General features: G+C 42.1%; 1 long non-coding RNA gene across 1 annotated transcript in view; it reads right to left on the reverse strand.

The window, feature by feature from the left end:
- Nucleotides 1–475: 475 nt before the first annotated feature.
- Nucleotides 476–16,382, reverse strand: part of LOC126215197 (uncharacterized) — a 29,929-nt gene continuing 14,022 nt past the window's right edge. Inside the window, exons 3-4 of the long non-coding RNA XR_007542100.1 lie at nucleotides 11,805–11,912; nucleotides 476–2,335 (exon numbers count right to left, since the gene is read on the reverse strand). This is a non-coding gene — a long non-coding RNA (uncharacterized LOC126215197). The remainder of the gene's footprint in view (nucleotides 2,336–11,804; nucleotides 11,913–16,382) is intronic.

Raw genomic sequence — 16,382 nt, forward strand, 5'->3', positions numbered from 1 at the left:
TCCGCAATATCCTTTCTTTCAGGAGTGCTAGTTCTGCAAGTTTCGCAGGAGAGTTTCTGTAAAGTTTGGAATGTAGGAGACGAGATACTGGCAGAAGTAAAGCTGTGAGTACCGGGCGTGAGTCGTGCTTCGGTAGCTCAGATGGTAGAGCACTTGCCCGCGAAAGGCAAAGGTCCCGAGTTCGAGTCTCGGTCGGGCACACAGTTTTAATCTGCCAGGAAGTTTCATGTAATATTTGTGTTTATCTCAGCAATCTACACAGAAAACATGCAGAAGGATTTTTGTACATGGCCCAGAAGCTGAGGTGTCAAGGGCTGTGCAAACCTGTGCTGTTTAGAATTAAGTTTTCAGAATGAGCATATGGTGGTCTGTCTCACACCCAACACCCCCACCCCCTCCACCTGTTACATTCCATACTTGCACGCTTTGCTTTTCTACTCTGTTACTGATACTAAACTTCAATAAAACATTCCAGTATTTTTTCTTCAACATTCAAAGCTGTCTTTATTCCATCAGAATAACACAAATACATATACATATGGTAAACTGGTAGAATGGTGTGAATTACCAAGCCGTGTCCTCCACCAAAGTGGGGACTTGGGTAGCAGTGCTGGATATGTTATTCCCTGACTCCTGGGGCCTGTAACAAGAGTAGTATCTGTCTTTGTTCCCTGTCTTTCTGTTCTTCTTTAAGCTTCCTCGTTTCTTCCTTTCACATAGCATATGCATTTGGTGTTTTGCCTACCTGATGCCGACATGTGGCATCAGCCTTTGCGCCGTCATATGTTCAAAAATCCTGCAACTGAGGCAGCAGCTCTGCAGTATCCAGCCGCTCAAGACTGCAAGCTCTCAGTGTCTGAACCCCAAGTCAAGGAGGTCCCGTGCCGACGTGGGAGACAGCGTCCGCCGCAGCTAGAACTGGCAGGGGGCATGGTCACCACCTGGACGTCCTGTTGCAGGCCAGAGACAGCACGCCAGATGGAGGGCGTGTCGTACTAGGTCGCCTTCTGGGTGTGGCACCAGTCAAACCAGAGATGGCCACAGACTACCTGGGCATCAATCACGCGGATAATGCCATCTTCCACCGCTACCACATCAGGCTTGCGTAGGTGGGGCTCCACAGAGATGTTTAAGCCACTCTTCACAAGCAACATACTTGATGATGGCATCATGCTGCTTTACCCAGGACACATGCGTTTGGTAGCAGGCCTGAAGGACGTGGTTGCAGTCTCAACGGTTTGACAGCCCGCGCGACATCTGGCCGTCTGCCCCTGACTGCGCTGTGCGTTCATTGGGAAGGCATTGAAGCGGGCGTGGATGGCGATGATATACTCACGCCCAAAAGGGCCGCTCTGTCGATGGCAACATTTAGGCGCACGGCTCGCATTTCTCCGACCCGTGTCAACGTTCTTAGGTGGTGACCCTCCCACATCAAGTGCCACTCCAGCACCGAAATCTTGCGCTGCACCTCGTCCAGGCCTGCACCTTCGATAGCTGACACCATCTTCCGTAACGACAGAGGGTTGGCCCCATCCAGTGGCAAGATGGAATGCCGAGACCCCCACTGGCCAACAGGAACATGGAAGTAGCCAAGGGGAGTGTCTGCCGGAAGGCGGCGGCCCCGATGGTGCCGGAATGCGGCGGCCTTGATGGTGCCAGCCATTGACTTCAGGGCACCCACATGGGTGCGGCTAAGGGCCAGCTTATGGTACAGGCCAGGGAGAAGCACACTTAAGAGGGCACAGAGGCGCTGGTGCGGCTTTAGTGGAGCTCAGGAGATGACATCCAACTGCTCCTCCAGGTGGCATCGAGGGTTGAAGATCCAGCGACCTGAGGTGGAGAACCGCAGCTCCAGGTACTGGAAGATCTTGCCCATGCGTAGGGCTGGTATGGTGGTGTTTCTATTGCCATCACTAAGCCAAACACTAGGTTGTGCAAACAGTGGCACCAATGGACAGTGGACAATTGGGACGAAGTGTGACAATACGTAATGATCCCAAGTGTTGAAGGTATGCAGATGTTATTCACTGTTAGGGAATGGTCCCCTCAGTGCACTTTAGAAAACACTAAATGTGGAAGTATACAAATGTATCTGATAAAATCGTGTGCTGCATACAGCAGTGAAACAGTTAAGACAAAACAGATTTTACCAGCATTAGAAAGGACCCTGTCATAAAGCAGCTTTAGTGAGGCAATTGTTTGATGCTTTAGGTTTTCATTGCTACTCATATGACAGCCCTGAGACATGTCCACGCCCAGTATGACGTCATCCTTCTGCCCTATGATTACTTCAACAGGGCCGGCCACGTCATTTCTCCGCCATTGCCAGTTGTGCCTGTGGATAAACAGAATGGGAAAGGATTTAGAACGTTTGTAACAAAATAGAAACATAAAATGATTTCCTTTGTAAAAATGTACAGGATGAAAGAACAACAACACAGCTGCATCAGGGCACTGAAATAATTTGATGCTGACAAGTGAAGAATTGGTCAAACCAGGACTAAAACAGGTTTCCCATTTTACACAAGTGGTTACCTTCACTGCTTTGGCTTTTTACGCACACTTCACAACCAACCCAAATTCCCAACTTGTTGCACACTACTTACATAGTGTCATCCCATCCACCGTGTTCATCACTCGCAGAATTTAGCACGATTCCGTCGAGAGATCAAATCCACACTGAAGATACAGGGTGACCTTTAACTATATGGGAAAAAAAAGTTACGAACTACGGTGTGCATGCACTTTATTCAACATGTAAACATCACTACAGATCTTCAGATGTAGGTTATGACATGTTTGATATCATTGGAAATGTCGCGCAGATGAATAGCAAAATCCTGCATGAACAGTTGAAGTGTCTGAACATTGATGCTGTTGGTGACCTCCTCAATGACTGTTTTCAGCTCAGCAATGGTTTTGAGGTTATTGCTGTTTGCCTTGTCTTTAATGTAGCCCCACAAAAAAAGTTGCATGTATTCAGATCCAGAGAATATGCCAGCCAATTGAGACTAGGGCCAGTGGCCTCTCAGTACCCGAGAGCTAGAATGTGGTCCCCAAAGTGCTCCTGCAGGACATTCAACACCCTCCTGCTTCAGTGGGTTTGAGCTCCATCTTCCATGAATCGCATGTCATCGAAATTGGTGTCACTTTGTATTATGAAGATAAAATCATCTTCCAAAACCTTAACGTACCACTTGGTAGCCACCATGCCATCCAGGCATACTGCACCGATTATTCTGTGGCCGAACATTGCACACCACACAGTGACCCATTGATGGTGAAGAGACTTTTCGATCATGAAATGCAGATTCTCAGTCCCCCAAATGCACCAATTTTGCTTATTGATGAACTCAAGCAAATGAAAGTGGGCTCTGTCACTAAACCAAACTGTACTAATTCCTACCATTCCCTGCACTTTCAATGTCGTAGCGCAAACTGTTCAGAATTTATGATTATTTTATTTCATATAGTTCAATAATTGTACCCTGTATATCTTGAAATGCTGTAGAGATGTGCAGGTATTACTACCATATGTGTAATAGTAAAAATGTAAAGACATTTTTCATCAGTTTTATTATTATTTTGCACATGGTACTGAGGGTTGACAAATGCCTTTGGCACATGATGGCAATTGCAGCAGTTTCTTGAGAGAAAGCACCTGCTCGGATGTGTAGTAAGTAATTCATACATCACCACATTGCCCTCACTGCTCTGGAGGTGTGTTGGCTTTCAAGGAACAGTTATTGTGATGCCAGATGCATGTTCTGAGACACACATGATGTGCTTCAGACATCATGTATGTATGCTGGACACATGTAGGTGTTCATTTACAGTAACAATAGTGGGAATACATAATCTGTTAAGTCAAAACTTGCACAGAAAATTATTTACAAAAATGAGGTGTAAATAAAATGGCAGTTCAGAATTTTAAAGCACTCACAAAAGTTTTGGAGAAGCATTCACACAATGGTAATACCACACTGGAAGCATTATAGGATGTTTGCAGTAGATTGCATATACACAAATTGGTGTCTTGTCAATGAAATTTTACCAATTAAATTCCAGTACATGAAGAAGACGGGGGTAAATATTTTGAAGTAAATGGGAGAGAGAGTGGTTGTTTCCAACATGTTGTTCAAGATATTTGTGATTAAGGTTTAAGTTAATACAGTGATCACTGGGAAGCCTTTCGTCATTTTCTCAAGATTTTATAATTTCGGCACTCTGGTCAGAGACACTTTTCATGAAGGCAGCTTTTCATTAAATCAAGCCTTAAACTCTGCAGCAACAATAAGTAATGAAAAATGCATTCTACAGAATAAAAAGAAAAGGGGTGTCTGGTCATCTTAGACATTATCTCTAAAATAAGAGGCCAGCACATTCTGGAATAGATCATATGCAATTTTATGCATGTTACTTTTAAACACACAAATCCGAAATGCCTCCTAAAATCCAAATCGACACTGACAATGCTTGTGACAAACTTCCTGACAAATATGTTGTGGATGTATGATGTTATTCTTTCAACATGCAGCACTTCATGAAAACGTGAAAGGTGAAGAAACAAGAAACTGAATGTAAAGACCATCCAACAAAGGAAAAAAGGATTCCATGCAATAAATAACTTAAACAGTTTTTTCAGTATAGAACATGGTTACAACATTATCTGTAACAATCATTTTATACAAATTTTATGTACAGTTTTATTTTGCTTGTGCAAATAAAATTGATTTTTTAACTTATCCTAATGTCACATTCATTTAATTTTCTACCAAAAATAATTAAATACTTTAAGTAAGTAAGTAAGTAAGTAAATGTTGAAGAAACCAGCAGCAAGTATAACTGAAGTATCATTAAGCAAAACACTTGAGGTATTACAGTGAAACCTCTATATAATGTTTTTTTCTGTTACGTCCGTTTCCCCCCCCCCCCCCCCCCCCCCCCCGGGCCCGACTTAAAGCCCATATAAACAATGTTAAATTTTCTTCTTTACTGCGTTTCCTCTATATTAAAATTTCCCCCATGTAATGCTCATATTTTTGGAACCCTGGTCAATTATTTACCTCTTTATAATGTTAGACTGGATGTAGACTCATCTTTTCCATTCTGTGGATTGACCATTTGCACCGGCTCGGAAAAGCCACGCTAAGTGTTTTTCATATGTCAGCGGCAGAACCCGGTCACGTGACATGTGACGCATATTCTGCTTGTGCTTTTTGGCGCCATTTCAGTCAATGCTTTGTATTTGTAACGTGTTGTGTGAGCTGAGCAGCAAACAGATCGTGTGTGTAGTGAGTGTGTCTTTGATATAACTTTTTTTTTAAGCTGTCATCAGTGGACATGAGTGAAAAGCAGAAGATTTCTCCGGAAGAGAAGGTTTCTGTTACTAAAAAAGTGGAGGTATCTCGTGGTGAGTCGCATGGAGCTAGCGAACCAATTTGAACTGGCCCCCTCAACACTATTATGAAAACAGATTGTCAATAATGGAAGGGTTAGAGAATTGTGGAAATTCGAAACATATGCATTTGAAACAATCAACTTATGATGAAATGGAGGAAGTTTCGTTAACTTGGTTTCAGCATGCACGTGCTGCAAACGTTCCTATAAACGGAACTATTTTGAAGGAAAAGGCGCTTCAAATATCACTGCAGTTAGGAATGGAAAATTTTAAGGCGTCCAATGGATGTGTTGATAAATTTTGACATTGTTATGGTGTTGTATGCAAAGCGGAATGTGGGGAAAGTAAAAAAGAGGTTGAACCAACTGTTGTTCAGTGGATGCGGACTCTCCCTAATCTGATACGTGGCTACAAACTGCACGACATTTATAACGCTGGAGAAACTGGCATGTTTTTCAATTTAATGCAGGATAAGACACTTACTTTTCGTGGGGAAAATTGCCATGGTGGTAAGAAAAGCAAGGAATGTATTACCGTTTTGTCGCGTACAAACGCCAATGGCAGAGAAAAACTGAAACCTTTGGTTATCAGGAAACCAAAAAAAACCAAGGTGCTTCAAAAACATGTCCACGTTTCCATGCAAATATACAAACAATGCCAAGGCATGGATGACGAGTGATACATTATTAAGTTTTCTCAGAGAATTTGACGCCAAAATGGGGAGTGCTGCAAGGAAAGTGCTGCTGTTTGTGGATAGGTGTGCAGCACATCCACCACATGAATCCTTTCTGAGAAATGTGAAAGTAATTTTCCTGCCACCCAACTGCACCAGCCATCAGCAACCTTTGGGCTTGGGACTAATACACGCCCTCAAGGTTAAATATAGGACAGCCCTTGTAAAAAAGGCCTTGAATTTGATGGAGCAAAGAAAACCGGGAAGCCAGCAGATCTCACAACTGAAGCTGAATATTTTACGGGCAATGAATTTAATTATGTACTCGTGGACAGAAGTCAGTGCTGGAACTATTAAAAACTGTTTCACAAAAGCAGGATTCTGTGAGAATGAGGTGGCAGCTCCTGTGGAAAATGTTGCAAGTGATTTGAAAGAGTTTCAGGAATTAATAGGCAGTGATTTTGTCACTTTTGAGGACTTTGTGGCTGTGGATGACAACGTGGCAACCATAGGAGTACGAAGTATTGAGGAGCTGACTGCAGAGAGAAGCTTGTAGAATAATAGTGGCAGTGAAAGTGACAGTGAGAAGGAAGATGACCCTGTGCTCTCATATACTACAGCAGCTGAAGCCTTTGAAACATTCAGGAGATATATGATGGCCCACAGACTTGAGGACAGAACAGTAGTTCAACTTGCTCATTTGGAGCAAGAAATGATAGTCAAGCAAGCCTGTTTGTTTTCTATTTCTCCAGGACTCAATGGCAATTTTAAAAACTTGTAGGTATGTGATTTTCAGATTGCATAGGTTCCTAGAGTTTCGTGCAAATTTAAGTTCCATTTCGTGATTTCATTATTAAAGCAATTTTTTTGTAACTAATTCTTTTTAATCTGTACCATTCACTGTGTTTTTATGTGTTGTTGTTGTTGTTGTTGTTGTTGTTGTTGTGGTCTTCAGTCCTGAGACTGGTTTGATGCAGCTCTCCATGCTACTCTATCCTGTGCAAGCTTCTTCATCTCCCAGTACCTACTGCAACCTACATCCTTCTGAATCTGCTTAGTGTATTCATCTCTTGGTCTCCCTCTACGATTTTTACCCTCCACGCTGCCCTCCAATGCTAAATTTGTGATCCCTTGATGCCTCAAAACATGTCCTACCAACCGATCCCTTCTTGTTTTTATGTAATATGTTCAATATACGAGGGTCGGTCAAAAAGTAATGCCTCCCATTTTTTTTCTACTTAAAGAAATTAAGTTAAGTGAAAAATTTGAATTTGGCGCCATTCCTCAAACCTTCTTCTGCAATCCACTGCAGTAGTAACTTTCTGTGTCAACAGGTGGCAGCACAGCAGAAGTTTGTAAGATGGCCGACATCAATCACACAACGCTGTCTCAAACGAACATCGAATTCTTGAATGCAGAAGGTGAAACGCCCATACGCATTCATGAAAGACTGAAGAAGGTGTATGGTGTTGTGACAGTGGATGTCAGCACTGTTAGACGATGGGTTCGTCGTTGTAAGGAAGCTGAAGGGCAAACACCGTTGACTGACGAAAAGCGGAGCGGCAGGCCGGTGAGTGCAGTGACTCCACACAACATTCAGCAAGTTGATGACATCATTCGTGGTGACCGTCGAGTGACTGCAGATGAAGTGTGTCGCATTATTTCTCTTAGTAAAGGCAGTGTGATCACGATTATTAAACAATTGGGGTACTCAAAAGTTTGTGCACGGTGGGTTCCAAGAATGTTAACCGATCAGAATAAAGAGGCAAGGAAAACAATAGCCTCCCAACACTTGCAGCGCTTCCGTTTGGAGGGAGATGAGTTTCTGACAAAAATTGTGACCGGGGACGAAACATGGGTGCATTTTTTTGAACCCGAATCAAAGAGGCAGTCAATGGAGTGGCGTCACACAAGCTCGCCGAGGAAGAAAAAATTCAAAACTGTGCGATCGGCAGGGAAAGTTATGGCAACAGTTTTCTGGGATACAGAGGGTGTGATTCTGGTTGATTTTTTGGAGCAGGGATGCACAATAAATTCTGTTCAATACGTCACAACCCTCAAAAAACTTAAAGCACGTCTTCAGCGAGTTCGCCCAACAAAATCAATGGCAGATGTTCTTCTTTTGCATGACAATGCAAGACCACACACCAGTCGTCACACCTCTGACGAGATTGTCAAAATTGGATGGGAAGTTTTGCCTCATCCCCCATACAGCCCTGACCTGGCACCATCAGACTTCCATCTGTTCGGGCCACTAAAAGAAGCTCATCGTGGGATTCATTTTGAAGATGAGGAGGCCGTCAAAACATCCGTGCGTCAATGGCTTAGGAAGCAGAGCTGTGATTTTTACCGTGCTGGGATACATGCCCTTGTTCAAAGATGGACCAAAACTGTAGAGATGGGCGGAGATTACATTGAAAAATGACAAAATGATCCTCAATGTTGTGGTTTTCAACCTATGTAATTGCATTTAAATTTCCTGACAATTAAACGTAGAAAAAAAAATAGGAGGCATTACTTTTTGACTGACCCTCGTATCATAAATAAAATTTGGCTCATATTCTATAATTGGGTCAACTGAAGAGTGGGATACCACCTGTCAGCTTTGGACAATGTCATTTCTTAAAAATCCGTTATAACTTTTTACAGTACAAACTGATCCATTTACTTTCACCCATCCACCTACTGGGCCCCATGTTTTAATTACAAAAAAATAATCATTTGATACATTGATCATTTGCAATGAATATCATATTACAGTGTTGTGAAAATTTGACAAATAGTACCATAGATGACCTTTTAAAGCTGATTAGTGGTATCCTGATCTTCAGTAATCCCCTATAATTATTATTTGGAAGCCTTCCTCTTTAGTGTTTTCCTCTATACAGTGTTCAGAATCTGTGGTCCCTTGAAAAATGTTATATAGAGGTGTCACTGTACACGAAAAATACTGTTGTAACAGTATAAAATTATTAAATTGACAATAAATGTAAGCACAATATAAATTAAATATTTCTGGTGCTGTTTTCCTTCCAAAGCAAAACTGACTATAACATTTGAGTTATCTCATCACTCTACCACAGAGAACATAAAAAAGGATTTTTATATGACCCAGAAGCTGAAGTGTCTAAGGTTATGCAAGCATGGGCTGTTCAGAATTAATTTTTCAGAATAAGTGCATCATATAGTTTGAATGAGGTCATGTAATAGAACTACATGAAGATGGATGTTCCTCCTGCAATACCGCAGGAAGAGTTGATAGGAGTGTAGCCACTGTACGCGACTGCTGACAGTGGTGATCGTAAGACTGTACAGTCGCAAGAAGACTGGGCTCTGGACAGCCACATGGCACTACCGTGAGCAATGACCACTGTCATCAGGGTGGGGCTCTAGACATTGTGTCACTATAGCAGTACAATGAACTGTCACATGTTTGTTAGTTCAAGGGCAGCTCTGAGCCAGATGTTTTACAGCATGCATTCCACTGACCCCTAACCACCACCACATGTGACTTCAGTGATGTCAAGCAAGAGTTCATTATGTGACAAAGCAAGCTGGGTTATTTCTACTTCCCCTCTTGTTTTGCCATCTGCCTCTTTATAATTCATTTTTTCACCTTCAACTAATTACCTGACATGAATATATTCTGCATTTTCGTAAAAGAGAAAGGTTGGCCCTAAAGAATGTAACACCAGATCAAATTTTGTGTTTAGTTTTAAGTATGTAATTGATTTTATAATTTATTTCGACTATTCCTAGTTAGAATATAAGTTATGAAACAAACACTGATTTCACCCTATAACAAAAGATACTATTGTTGATGAGTAAACAAATATAAATTATGTACTAATTATAAACATTTGGAGGAACAACTAATAGTATTCTTAAAGGATCTATTGGATCTATTTTACAGCATGTTAGTAAAGCCAGTCCATAATTAATTCCAAAATAATTAACAGCTTTGTCAAAATATGGTTTGCATAACTATATCTGTTAATTATATTAGGGTAGGAAAGTTGCTACTCACCATATAGCGGGGATGCTGAGTTTTGATAGGCACAAGGAAAAGATTAACACAATTACAGTTTTTGGCCATTAAGGCCTTTGAGACACACACACACACACACACACACACACACACACACACACACACACACACACACCTACCTGCAGTCCCGGACGACTGAAACCACAGTGCAAGCAGCAGCACCAGTGCATGATGGGAGTGGTAACTGGCTGGGGGTAAGGAGGAGGCTGAGGGGGGGGGGGGTATATTATGGTGGGGGTGGTGGACAGTGTAGTACTGCAGTTTAGACAGAGGGCAGGAGAGAAGGTGGGGAGGGGTCTGGGGGTTAAGTAGAGGAAAGGAGACAAATAAAAAGAAATTAAAAGACTGAGTGCGGCAGTGAAATGACGGCTGTGTAGTGCTGCAATGGGAACAGGGAGGGGGCTGGATGGGTGAGGACAGTGACTAATGAAGGTTGACGCCAGGAGAGTTGCGGGAACATAGGATGCATTGCAGGGAAAGTTCCCACCTGCACAATTCAGAAAAGCTGGTGTTGGTGGGAAGGATCCATATGGCACAGGCTGTGAAGCAGTACTCACTGAGATGACGGATATTTTTTGGCCACAGTTTGTTGGTGGCCATTCATATGGGTGGCCATTCATATGGGCAGACAGATTGTTGGTTGTCATGCCTGCATAAAATGCAGCACAGTGGTTGCAACTTGGCTTGGAAATCCCTGGTGCTAGCCCTACCCTTGATGGGATAGGTGGTGACTGACTGCACTGGAGTAGGTAGTGATAAGAGGATGTATGAGATACGTCTTGCATCTAGGTCTATTATAGGGGTCTGAGCCATGAGGTAAGGGATTGGAAGCAGGGGTTGAGTAGGTTGTGTAGGTTCGGCGAACGGCGGAATACCACTGTAGGAGGGGTGGGAAGTATAGTGGGCAGGCCATTTCCCATTTCAGGGCACAACGAGAGGTAATCGAAACCCTGGTATAGAATTTAATTCAGTTGCTCCAGTCCCAGATGGTACTGAGTTATGAGGGGAATGCTTCCCTGTGGCCAAACTATGGGGCTTTGGGAGGTGGTGGGAGACTGTAATTATCCTCCCATTCTTGTACAAAAACAAATCTCCCGTGCCTTATCTTTCCATTCAGTGAAGGCTTCAGTGAGACCCTCAGTAGATTTCGAGAGGGACTGCTCGTCACTGCAAATGCGACAACCACAGGTGGCTAGGCTGTACAGAAAGCACTTCTTGGTATGGAATAGGTGGCAACTGTCTAAGTGAGGGTATTGCTGGTGGTTAGTAGGTTTGATAAGGGCGGAGGTACTGATGTAGTCATCTCTGAGGTGGAGGTCAACATCTATGAAGGTCTGTCTGACAGCAGGCGCATGTGCACGTCCCTGTCTATTCCTGAGAAAGGTCTTAATGGCCGAAAGCTGTAATTGTGTGAATCTTTTTGTTGTGCCTATCGCGACTCAGCATCTCCGCTATATGGTGAGTATCAACTTTGCTTCCATAATACTGTTACATTCCAACCTGGATTTTCCATTGTTTGATATATTTGTTAATTTCATGATTTAAACAAATAATTCGGCCTAACTCTTGTAGACAAAACTGTTAAAAATAACTCATTAAAGTAACTGAATATATCGGAAGTTAAATTTAAAGAAATTACACTTAAAAAGAAACTATTTTTCAACAATGTGTAGTTTCAGTACCTATTGTGAGGATATAAAAGGGCCTGATTTTTGGGCCCAAGACAGTCAGGTTTCTTATCTGGAACTCGGCCCAGGACTGTGTTCGTTAGAACAGCATCAGCAACGCATCTGTGAAATAAGTGTAACACAATTAGGCTGTGTGTTAAAACAATGACAGTGCCTGCTCCATACTTACCATTCCATTCATCAAGAACTGTGTCCTTTGTCGTTACGTTTTTACTGCTCATGGATGTTTGCCTGCAAACTATTAATGAGACTTACTGAAAGTTAAAACAATAGTGCACTGGCCATATATAACAGTGTGGCGCACGAAATGTGTTACCATTTTGTTTTTGAATATAAACTTTATTGTCAACACAATCTGAAAGGAACATATACTACAATGAAGAGACGTCCATGGAGATTTGTTCTAACTCAGCACATGCTCAATATGTCCACCATTTCGTTTCCTAACTTCCTTCAAACGAACACTGCAGTTAGTGATTACCCTACGGCACATGTCTTCCGTAATTTAACTGCAAGCTTGAGGAATAAGTCTTCTGAGCTCCATTAAATCACGTGGACGTTTCGGGGAAAATTTTTTCCTTTAGGTACCCCCAAAGAAAACAGTCACATGGATTGAGGTCTGGACTATTGGAGGGCCAATTTTGTCCGCCATTAAAGCGACCTGGAAACCTGAGTGAAATGATCCGCATGTCGAAATGCTCGCGTAAAAACTCCAACACAGTGTTTGCAGTATGTGGCCTTGCTCCATCATGCATGAACCACTGTGTGTTGAAGGGCAAGGCAGTAGCAAGAAGCTGTGGAATGAAGCTATTGGGAAGCATGCTCCAATAATGCTCACTGTTCACAGTTTCTTAAAAGAAAAAGGGTCCAATAAGTTCGTGAATGGAAATTGATGCCCACGCTGTAATCCTCAGAGCATAATGTTGTCGTTCGTGGAGCACTTGTGGGTTTTAAGTGGCCCAAAAGCGTACATTTTGTTTGTTAACCACACCGTCTAAATGAAAATGCGCCTCGTCTGAAAACCAAACGTTGTTGAGGGTTTCTTCCCTATTCTCTGCCCACTGAGCAAACAATAGTCTCTGCTGCTTGTGTTCTTCAGTGAGCTTCTGTGCACAGGTCATCTCGTACATACAGTGGTCACTTTTAAGAATGCGTTGAACGGAGCGTCTGGATATTCCCAGTTGCTCTGCTGCCTTTCTACACAATTTCGCAGGACTTCTCTGCACAGCAACTCGTACCGTTTCAATATTCTCCGGCGAACAAACAGGCTTAGTCAGAGGTCGCTTCGCTTCCAATACTGTTCCTTCCTGTACAAATTTATCGCACAACCTGTGGATGGTCTTCTTGCAAGGGACCCATCGTGTGTTTAACTGTTGTCGAAATCACCTCTGAGTCACAAGGTCGTTTCATGAAAAAGTAACACAATGGCCGATCGTTGCTGTGTCGTCAGTCTTCCATTGTCAGCCATTGCTGCTTACTAGTCTCCTAGTGGCAGTATCGTGAATTACACGTCATTTCGTAACTCATTTGTTTTTCCAAGCTCTGCTGGTACTGGTGTAGAGATCCCAGTGGGATATCTAATGTGCGTCATAAATTGTGAAAGAAACAATTGGTAACCCATTTCGTGCGCCAACCTGTATTTATTAATGGGGGTTTTGAACAGTGAAGGTGAACTAATATGAAATGCAACTATGCACTTGTCAACTACATTATTTAAAGTAGTCCGTGTTGTACTTCCACACCCCATTTTTCAGCCAGTATCACAAAGCATTACGTCAACACCGAAGACAACAAATGAAGATGGCACACCATCAGATATGGTGTCCAGGGTGAGGACTATTGTACGTGGGCACAATAAACTAAAATTCATGAACTTTGAACAGTGGACTCTAGAGGTTTACAATACAGTATTAAAGAAGGTGTAGCAGCCAATCAGCACATGGGTTTCATGGCAACAGTATAACAGCAACCAATAATGGAGTTCGTTCTATGGAAACAGCCACTGAATACAGGAGCAGCAAATCAGCATGTGGTGGACACAACTGACTGGAAATAAACAAGACACCATGCCAAGAGAATTGCAACTTGCCACAGCCGTGCAGATCCAAATGACAACCGCAACAGCAGTAGAAGAAGAAGAAGAAGAAGAAGAAGAAGAAGAAGAAGAAGAGTGAATGAGAATAAGGTAATTTTGTAGCAAAAGCTGTTTGTATTAAGGGATACATAATGAGTGGCCTTAATGAACAAGATAGTGTGACTGATGACACAGCTGTAGAGTTTAAGATGTTAAATGAACAGGACGACGTAAGTGGGACTGGTTCAGCAGACAGTGCTTATAAATCAGACATGAATGTAACTTTGAATGATGGGGACGAAAGACCTATTGCAGATGAAATGATGAAAGCGTCATCTACGTTGTATGGTGATGTGAGTGAAATGGATGAAATAGTACTGAAGCGGATGAGATCGTTAAGGTTGAGGAGGAAGAATCTAGTTGCGAAAGTCAGCAAGAGCAAAAGTTTGTGGCAGACAGAAAAGTGGAAGCAATATAAGGCAAATTATGAGTAGTTTGAGTAATGTGTGTACAAAAGAAGACATTATCAAGGTGGAAAAGAAAACTGATAGCATTAGGACTGACACGGTTAACTTGCAGAATGAAGTGAAGAAAGAAATTAAAAAGGAGATTAAGATAGTTAGCTCTAATCTTTCAGAATTAAATAAGAAGGTTGAGGCAGTAGTGAAAGATTACGATGAAAAGATAAAGGAAATATAGCACAATACTAATGAGAAATTAACCTTAATGATTAGTAAATTTCTTGAAGAGAGAAAGAAGCTTTGTGACTACTACAGTATGAGGGTGGAGGCTTCTGAAAAACAGATGAAGTCAAATAAGCCAGGAAATTTCATGCTGAAAACAGGATTAAACTTGAGAACCAAATCGATCAGATTAAAAACAATTTTGAAAAGGAGGTAGAAACTACGTGTGCAGGAGTTGTAGAGGAAAAACTGGTGAACGTAAATAAAAATGTAGATTCAAAATTGGCTGAAATAGATAAAAAGGTGGAAGAGGTACAAAATCTAAAGCATAAAGTATCTAGTGTTCCAAACAGTCCTTTATTTCTTAGTTGTAAGAAATTTAATAATTTTGAATCGTGCGGGGAAGTGCATCCACTGGATTTCATTAGGGAATTTAATGATTTGCGTGAGACATGGAATGACAGAGAAAAGGTTTGATCTAATTTTTAAAAAGAAGAAAGCTAACCATTTTAAATGCAGGCTCAGGTATCATTGAAAGAGGATGTTAGCCAGTCCTTAAATAATGGAAATGACTAAATACTATTTTCTGTCATAGCCAACATACTTGACAAGCTCAAATACCATGGCCATTAAATTAGTCCACAAGTTTCACTTTCTGAGCGGCCACATTGACTTTTTACCTGTGAAAATTTGACATCTCTGTGAAGGCCCTCATCTTCTTCTTCACTGGAATCGCTCAAAGTGATCAAGAGATGGCATAGAGTCCACTGCAGAAGTAACGTAGTGGGAGACTTGTGTCCATATCTGAATGATACAGCAACTTGCAGTTCATTGGAAGGAAACTTGTGCAAGACGCCTTACAGTGGAGTCTCTCTCCACCTTAAGGCATCTTTCAGTGGATACATATAAGGCCATCATCATCATCATCATCATCATTTATTGCCTTATCGGGCCTTTAAGGCCTACAGCAAGAAGAACAAACGGAAAAATTAAAGAAAAAAGACTTACAAAGGTACACTATACAGTAGTAAAGGTTACATATATACATTACAGCTTAAAGAAAAACGAAAAATAAACAGGGCATTCAATCAAAGGTTTAAAAAGGCAAGAGGGATACATTACAGAAACAAAAACACACACGCAGTGTCTGTCAATTACACGAGAGGAGGGAGCTGTTGCATATGGCAGTCCATCTCATCCGGTCGTTGGCGTCCTCCTCCACGGCTGCTGGTTCCACTTCTTTCAGGATCGTTGTTATCCTATCCTTCCATCGAGTTCTTGGGCGTCCTCTAGGGCGTTTTCCTGTGGGTTGAGAGTGGAGGACTCTGTTTGGAAGGGATCCGTCTGCCCGTAGGATGTGGCCAAACCATTGGAGTCTCTTCTGCGCCAATATTCGTCCAATGTGTGGCTTTCCATACCGCTGGTATAAATCTTCTTTTTTTCTTCGTTCCCATTTACCTTCCATGGCATTGTAGATGGGTCCATATATCTTCCGAAGTACCTTCCTTTCAAATGCACATATTGCTTCTTCTGTTGTTGCTGATGTTGCCCAAGTTTCACAGCCGTATAAAAGTACTGGTCTCACCAGTGTCGTGTATAGGTGGATCTTGTTTTTCTGCGATATTAGCCGAGATCTGAAAAGATTGTTCAGGCTAGAGAACATGCGATTAGCATTTGTTATACGTTGCTGTACTTCTTTCGTTACTTCACTTTTATTTGTTAGTATGGAGCCCAGGTACTTGAACTCTTCAACTCGTTCGAAGGTATGCCTGTCGACATCAATGGAAGGAGGGAGATCTCGGCGGCGTGATACAA

This window comes from Schistocerca nitens, chromosome 12 (genome assembly GCF_023898315.1).
Source record: "Schistocerca nitens isolate TAMUIC-IGC-003100 chromosome 12, iqSchNite1.1, whole genome shotgun sequence".
Taxonomy (NCBI): Eukaryota; Metazoa; Arthropoda; class Insecta; order Orthoptera; family Acrididae; genus Schistocerca; species Schistocerca nitens.